Raw genomic sequence first — 8,160 nt, forward strand, 5'->3', positions numbered from 1 at the left:
CCTCCTATGCAGTATCCCTGTGGCTTGGGTGGCTTGGGTGGGTCTGACACCCCTTCCCTAACATCTAGATTTGGGCCTTAGTTGACCTGAACCGATCAGCCCTTGGTGTCCCCTGGTCCGTCTCTGGATGAAGAGTGGGCACATGACATAACTGGTCCATTCAGAGTAAAGCCCAGGACCTTGATGGTTGAAGATGGAAATGTTCTTTCTTGTTCTGAACTACAGTGATAAGCAGGTATGAAGCCTTGAAATGTTGCAGCCGCTTTGCTACCTCGAGGATGAAGCTACCCACGGAGGACAGCAGCGCAGAGAGAATCAGACAAATGGAGTCATATCTATGAAGACATTAAGAATCTCTAGATCAGACACTACCTGAAAAACCTGACCGACTTCTGGACTTCCTAGTTACATGAGTCGTAAGTCCCTTTTTTGTTAAAACCAAATGACTTTAGATTTTGATTGCCTGAACCAAAAGCATCTAAACAAATACACTGAGTCCCAGACTCACATTTTTTGTCACTACACTATTCTGCTTTTTTTAAGACATTCTGGGATGGATCAGAAAGTTCAAATCCAAGTGTGTCTGGGCAAGAAGAGACCTTATAAGCCACTTCTATCAATCCTTGCCACAATCATCTCCCACCCCCCCACCCCCACTACATACAGGTCCTCAGAAGTTAAGTGAGCTGCACGTCACAAGCAGAACTATTATCACACATTCAACTCCTGGCTGCCAACTTCCAAATGTCTGGTCCAATGGCAAACCCCAAATAACCAAAAATCTGAATGTCATTCTGTTTAATGTAGGAATATAACAAATGATTTTCTTTCTACTACTCAATAGTAGTAGAATGCAGTTCTTTTTTTTTTTTTTTTTTTTTTAAGATTGTATTTGTCAGAGAGAGAGAGTACACACAAGCAGGCAGAGAGGCAGGCAGAGAGAGAAGAGGAAGCAGGCTCCCTGCCAAGCAAGGAGCCCGGTTCGGGATTCAATCCCAGGACCCCAGGGTCATGACCCAAGCCAAAGGCAGCAGCCCAACCAACTGAGCCACCCAGGCGTCCCAGTGCAGTTCTTTTAAAAAAGAAACTAAGCTCAGGGTGCCGGGGTGGCTCAGTGGGTTAAGCATCTGCCTTAGGCTTGGGTCACGACCCCAGGACCCTGGGATCAAGCCCCGCATCGGGCTCCTTGCTAAGCAGGGAGCCTGCTTCTCCCTATCCCTCTGCTTGTGCTCTCTTGCCCTCTCTCAAATAAATAAAATCTTAAAAAAGAAGGAAAGAAAAGGAAGGAACTGAGGTCCGGATGCAGTCAGTGGACTGGCTAGCCAGAGAAGCTGAGTATGTGCTACTTAGTCCCACAACCTGACCTTTTCCCCCTCGCTGCTGAGGGCACACACACGGAAGACATAGGCAGGGGCGCATGACACAGGGCACATGACAATGAAGCAGCTCTGAGTTCTAGCTGCCAAAAAAGAGGGGCAGAAAAGAGGATCTGATGCAGGAGTTCTGAGAAAAAAAAGCACACTTCTGTAGCTTGGCAGCGGAGGGCAGAGGAGGATGGCAAAGGTTGACTTTTCAAGTAGAAGAAAGTGCGTGAGCCAAGGCACAGGGGTAAGAAAGCACATGGGAGAAGAGAAAGGTACAACGGACATGGAGGGTAGTGGTCTCTCTAGTGCTAGACAAGGAGCTTGAATCTACTCCTCAAATGAGTGATATTAAGTCTGAAGGAGCCAAGTTTGAGCCCAGCTCCTTTGCTGCATAGGTTTTTTACTTTGGGCAGATCCTCTGATCTCACCGAGTCTGATTCCCCATGGGTACAATGGAAAACTATCCATCCTCGTAGGGTTGCTAGGGAGGTGAAATGAAATAATTCATTTAGAACACCTCAATAGTACCTGGCTCTCTCGAAGTATCCAGGAAGTACTTGTTGACTGAGTGGAAAGTAGAAACTACGGATCTGGCAAATGAGTGGATTTGGCGAGGCAAGGGAGATGAACGAGCCAAAGAGGAGTCAGGTTTCAGGACTGGGTGACCAGAATGATAATAACTTCTTACGTGAAGACATTTCAGTCTTATCCCATATAGAGAAGAGTGCTTGGGATAGAAATCAGGATGAGTGGAGTTAAAAACTGCTGAACAGACAGGACTAGAACTCTCTAGTAGTCCTGGAAAGTTTCTGGGAGAATCTTAACTAAGTTTGGAAATAAATACAAACTAAAGCTAACTGGCCAGAGTGAGACATACACAAAAATGAATCTGCTTTCTCTGGGCTCACATTAACTGATGCCCAAGGAAGTAGGGAGACGGGAAAATCCTATTTTGCCCAAGAGACACCCACCCACAGTATCCAGAGTCCTTTCTAATAAATGTCATCTAATTTTCCAAGGAAATCGGCGCAGGTGTGTCTACCTTCTTTTGCTCAGCTCATCCACACAATTCATGATGGTGCCTGTCTAGAAGTCTCTCCACCCATGCAAGCGTGCCCCATCCATGAGGGCCCACGGAAATCTCTGGTTCTCTGTGCTTTAACAAGTCCTTCCACCTGCCCTCCTCTCCACTCTAAGCACTGTCCAAATCCCTCACCTGCTAACCAATCACCGGCCACCTTAGGATAGCTCTTGGGTAATTACCTATTCTAGCAGTTTTCAATCAGTGACTTGCCTACAAGTGGCCCAAGTAGAACCTAGTTCAGAGGTTCCTGAGTCTACTGTCACGGTCACCTGCGAAACTTTCAAAGATACAGATTTTAGGGTCCTCATTCCCAGAGGTCAGGTTTTTTTTTTTTTTTTTTAAGATTTTATTTATTTATTTGACACAGAGAGAGGGACAGTGAGAGAGGGAATATAAGCAGGGGGAGTGGGAGAGGGAGAAGCAGGCTCCCCGCTGAGCAAGGAGCCTGATGTGGGGCTCGATCCCAAAACCCTGGGATCATGACCTGAGCCGAAGGCAGACGCTTATTGACTGAGCCACCCAGGTGCCCCCAGAGGTCAGTTTTTAAAAACTTCCCATGTTTCTCACCAGCAAGGTTTGAGAACCTCTGGCCCAGAGGACACATAGGACTTTTTATTCAGAGATGCACCCATGCAACAAACACCTGCTGGAGTATACGATGTTCCAGCCCACCATTTTATGGTAATGAAATGACGACGGGTTTCACTGGGTTCAATCCCCATGGCTACCTAGAACCATGTTCCTGCCAATCACAAGGCTTAATGTAGTGCCCTGCATAAAACTGGTCTCAATAATTAACTTATTCAATGAATCTGATTTAATTTTTACACAACTTATGCCTCATTTCTTTGGATACACATACTATACAAAGGCTGTGGGTTTTTTTTTTTTTTTTTTTTTTTTTTTTTTTTTTATTTGACAGACAGATCACAAGTAGGCAGAGAGGCAGGCAGAGAGAGACAGGAGGAGGAGGCAGGCTCCCTGCTGAGCAGAGAGCCCGATACAAAGGCTGTGTTTTATACTTCTTTGTAGGCCGAACCATCTACCCTCATGCTTTCCTTATGTAGTAAGGACCCACTAAATGCTCCTTTACTTGGCTTTGATTTAAACCCTCTCAATTCTTTTTTTTTTTTAATCCAAAAATAAGGCTATATGGCATAGTGTAAAAAGAAAGGCTTTGGTGACAGTCTGAATTCCAGTTCTTAAATGGCTGTGATCTTGAGCAAGATCCTTAAATTCTAAGCCTCTGAGAATTTACCCATACGGCATAAATAACAGCACTCATGAGGTTGTCGATGATTAATGAATATAAAACACCTGACATGTAGAAGGCACTATAACCAGAGATAGTAACTCTAACTACAGTAATTACTACAGCATGACCTCTCTAAGCCCAAGTTCTTTATAAGTAAAATGAAGCCACTTCAAAAGTTAAATTTAAATAAGAAAATTGAGAAAATATATAAAACTTTGAAAAAATACATAAATAAGAAAAGTGCTATATTGCCTAAGGCTTGGTACATTTTAAGTGCTCACAAAATGTTAAAAATTAATTAACAATGCTATTTCATCATACCTGGCCAAGGGGCCAAGGTCTCTTTCATCTTTTCTGTATTAAACCCTTCGGCAAAGTGGAAACTTTCTCCCAGCCTTCTTGAGTCTGAAACACCCCAGCAAAAATTAGAGTGTACTAAAAAGGCCCACAAGAGCCCAGGAGATGGACAGTACCTACAATGCAGCTGTCCCATCTCCTGCCGGGATCGTGTTTCCAGTGAGCAGAAACCAGCCACCCCTTTGCCAGCTGTGTGGACTTTTCATTACTGGCTATTTCAGGACAGAGTCCAAGAGAAGCACTTCTCTGGGGCTTCCTTTCAGACAAAGCTCTCTGGGGACTTAAAGCTCATCTGACTTTTGGTCTCTGGAGGAAGTGAGGAAATATCCTGCTCTTAGAGAATGGAGACACCAAGCACTCAAGGGGTTAGCTTGAGCAACAAGTGGGCAGAGAGAGAAAGAACCCAAGATAAAGGGACGCCTGGGCTCAGTGGGTTAAAGCCTCTGCCTTTGGCTTAGGTCATGATCCCAGAGTCCTGGGATCCAGCCCAGCATTGGGCTCTCTGCTCAGCGGGGAGCCTGCTTCCCTTCCTCTCTCTCTCTCTCTGCCTGCCTCTCTGCCTACCTGTGATCTGTCAAATAAATAAATAAAATATATTTTTTTAAAAAACCACACACACACACCAAGATACGAGTGTTCCAGAGCATTAATAATTCTAATAAAAATAACCTCTCTGGCTTGTGGAAGCTTTACAGTTTAAAAAGCCCTTTTCACACATATTAGTTTATTGGCTCCACCGAAGAGCCTCACCCTAAGACTGACAGAGCAATTGCCATTTCCATTTCGTAAACGAAGAGCGGAGTCCCAGGGAGATTGCTTGATTTGCCCAAGATCCAAGGTCACAAAGCGAGTGAGCTGCGGGGGGGGCGGGCAGATCCTGGGTCTGCTGAGTCCAGGGCTCTTCCACAGTGACAAGAAGGAATGGCGACATGAAACAGCGGGAAGTGAAGGGAAGAGAGAAGCACACGGGAGGCGTGGGGCATAAAGACGCCCAGGTTTCGGGGACGTCACGTTGTGTGCTCCGGGTGGGGCTGTGGGGGCTGGGTCCTACCACCAGAGCTCAGGGTGGGATTCCAGGGGGCGCCGGGAGTGAAGGCGCGAGATGATAGTGGGAGCATTAAGGGTGAGGGTAGATACTGGAAGTGTCTGAAGAGGAAACAGAAAAGGATGAAGGATTAATGCGGAGTTACTGCGATTGAGACAAGCAGCCCCCAAACCCGGCTGGAGGATGAAAAAACCAGTTGATAGCTCAGGTCAGAACAAGAGCTTTCTCCAAGCCAACTTACCCAGCCAAGTTGAACCTTCAGAAGTAACCGAGAAGGTCAACTCCACCGAAACGAGAAACTACTCCGAACCCCGTGGCCCTTTGGTAGGTGTAGTTTTCAGAACTCATCATTGACCCTTAAAAGCACTCCCCTCCTCTCTGCATGGAACTACAACTTCCGAGGTGCATCGCGCAAGATTGCGCATTGCGACCCTTAAAACTACAATCCCCAGAGTTCCACGCGTCCCCTCATTGTTGAATGATACCGCCCAAGTCTCGGGGTGCGGCGCGATTCCTCCCCCTGGTGGTCTGAGGCGTAGCCTCCACGATTACAAGACTCGAGCGGAGGGTTACCGTTTATAGTTCCGGTAGTAACCCTCCGCCTCACCATTCCTCAAATAATTCCCAGGCGAGCCTACAAATGCCCATGGCTTCGTCTTATTCTCAGGGAGTTCGAGGTTTGGGGGAAGTTATGACCCTTTTTTGATTTACCCCTACTTTGCACTCTGTGAGAATATGAAACTGATCATTCAAGTTAAGCGCACATTTTCTACCAACCGATACTTGTTGACACTTGTTGACACTTGGGATTTTCCATTGTCCTTCTTCACCGACAGAGAACAGGGAGGACCCGGAGGGATCACTGCCCCCACCCCCTCCAGCCCAGCCCCTTCAGCCGTCATCCCTTTGCAGCCCCTATGCTGGTTCTTAGGAACACGGTGGTGAACAAGATACTGTCCCTAGCCTCAAATGAAATCACAATCTAGCGGAGGATTCCGACAGATGAAGAACTACACCACCAGCGATACGTACTCTAATAGGGGAAACAGAGGGGGTTGTGGGAACCCTGAAAGGAGGGAAATGGAACAGTGACAGAAAGCTTCTTAGAGATCTTAGAGAGACACTAAAATTGAGACTTGAGGGAATAAGACTTAGCCAGGAAGGGGATTGTGAAGAATGTCTTAATTCAGGCGGGATGGAGCACAGGAGTGTGAGGGAGGGAGTGGAGAGACACCTGAGGAGGTAGGTAGAGCCACGTCCTCGAGTCTTGTAAGCTTCTGTAAGACATTTGGATCGTTCAAGCGACTTAAAAACTTTCAACACCTTCCAACTACCTACCGAACGAGGTCCCAATTTCAACAACAAACGAGGTTTGTTGAGGTTATAGAAACAGCAGATACAGGCAAAGCGTCTGGGAGACTCAGAAAGGAAAAGAACGTTAGTCTCATCTTTGCTTGGGGTGTGGGGGATTTGCTGACAATCATGGTACCATGCATGTGTCCTCTCAGGCATCCAGGAACTGGTCAAAACAAGGACAAGGTCCAGATGTCCATCCCAGATCACACATTCTCGGAGCTAGGGGTCTTGGTGTTGAGATTTCTAGCACCAGGGGTTTGGAATATGCACAAAATGGCTCTGCCTAGTAGTTCCTTAGATATTATCTATTGTGCTGGAAGGCTCCAAAGATATCATTAACTCTTTGTCCCTTACAAGGAGGACATACATACAATAAGGCATGTGTAGGGCAGGGGTGCAGGTCTAGCAAGAATAGAAGCCCAAAAAGGAACAAAGGAAGAAAAACAAAAAACAAAAAACGGCTTTTTCTCTCATGGGGCCCCTTCGGTTTCCGTGCCTCGGCTTGGCATTGGAGCATCAGCAACCTGGCCCCCCACTACTTCCCCAGAAGTGTCGCTCACTCTGACAGGGATGTCCTCTCTTCTGCTCTGCCTCTAGCTACCTTCACCTCCTCGCCATTCTCGGGATGGATCTGGGTTATGTTTGTTGTTACCTCCATGCCTTCACTCATGCTCTTCCCTCCACTAGATGCTGCCAGGTGGCCGGTCTGATCCTGTTAGGCGCTCCTCCCCATGAAGCTTCTCTGATTCCTCCCGTCTCAAAGGACCTCTGCCCTGGTCAATTGCTGGGATATTTGTGCGCACCTCTCATGTAGGGGCTTAGCAAGAAATTGTGAGTCTCTGAGGTCAGGTGCTGAGTCCTACAGGCGATCCCCACCCACCCCCACCTCACATACCCTCAAGTGTCCAGAGTCCCTGTTTTGGTCTTTTTTAGGTTCACCCCTGCTCCTGACTCTGTCAATGCCACCATCCTTCCAGGAGCCACGATAAAGTCGTCAGGAAAGAGTGACGGGAGCACTGCACTGTGGTAATTAACCCCAGATTTAATTAAAGCTGTGGTTAGTGGCGGTGACAGCAGAATGAGAAAAGTGTAGCACACATCGGAGAATGCTCTCTTTGGCATTAATTAATTGGTGCTCTGCACCTGGCCCAGAACACCAAGGATCAACCAGAGTCATGAAAGGAGCAGCTGGGGTCATTCCTCTGTCTCCTACTACCAGACCAGCCTATGATGGGGGTATTTGCTGGGCAACTGCCTTTTAAGCTTCCCAGGGACAGGGACATCACAGCCTCCTTTACCTCCTTTGTCACTGACTTTGTCACTTTGTCACTGAAGATCTGTCTTGGGCCCAAACTCCTGTTGCAAAATAGAATGCTCGAGTTCAATTGCATTTCCTTCCAGTCTCATCTTTTTTGGGGATAAACAACCCAAATGCTTTAAATTTTTAGCAAGCAGCTGATGTTCCAGGCTTTCAGCATAAATCCTGCCCTTCAACAGCCCAAGGTTCCCTTCCAGTTGGCTACCATCCCACTCCAGCCTTCTCCTTGTTGCTAAGTTACTAACTTGATATTTAAGTGACTAGTTTGGATCTCTGCACTACCTGCCAAAATTGTTGGACAATACTTTTTAAAATCAAACTGTAATATATATATATATATATATATATATATATACATATATATATATATATATACATACA

At 46.5% G+C, this 8,160-nt stretch overlaps 1 protein-coding gene across 1 annotated transcript in view; it reads right to left on the minus strand.

Moving 5' to 3' along the window:
• The window catches only part of PAFAH2 (platelet activating factor acetylhydrolase 2), a 30,156-nt gene extending 24,689 nt beyond the window's left edge, over positions 1-5,467 (minus strand). The window contains exon 1 of the mRNA XM_032863817.1: positions 5,347-5,467. The gene's annotated coding sequence lies outside the window, so the exon portion shown is untranslated. The remainder of the gene's footprint in view (positions 1-5,346) is intronic.
• Between the last annotated feature and the right edge of the window lie 2,693 nt (positions 5,468-8,160).

This window comes from Lontra canadensis, unplaced genomic scaffold (genome assembly GCF_010015895.1).
Source record: "Lontra canadensis isolate GAN:19392208 unplaced genomic scaffold, GSC_riverotter_1.0 scaffold25, whole genome shotgun sequence".
In the NCBI taxonomy this organism is placed as follows: domain Eukaryota; kingdom Metazoa; phylum Chordata; class Mammalia; order Carnivora; family Mustelidae; genus Lontra; species Lontra canadensis.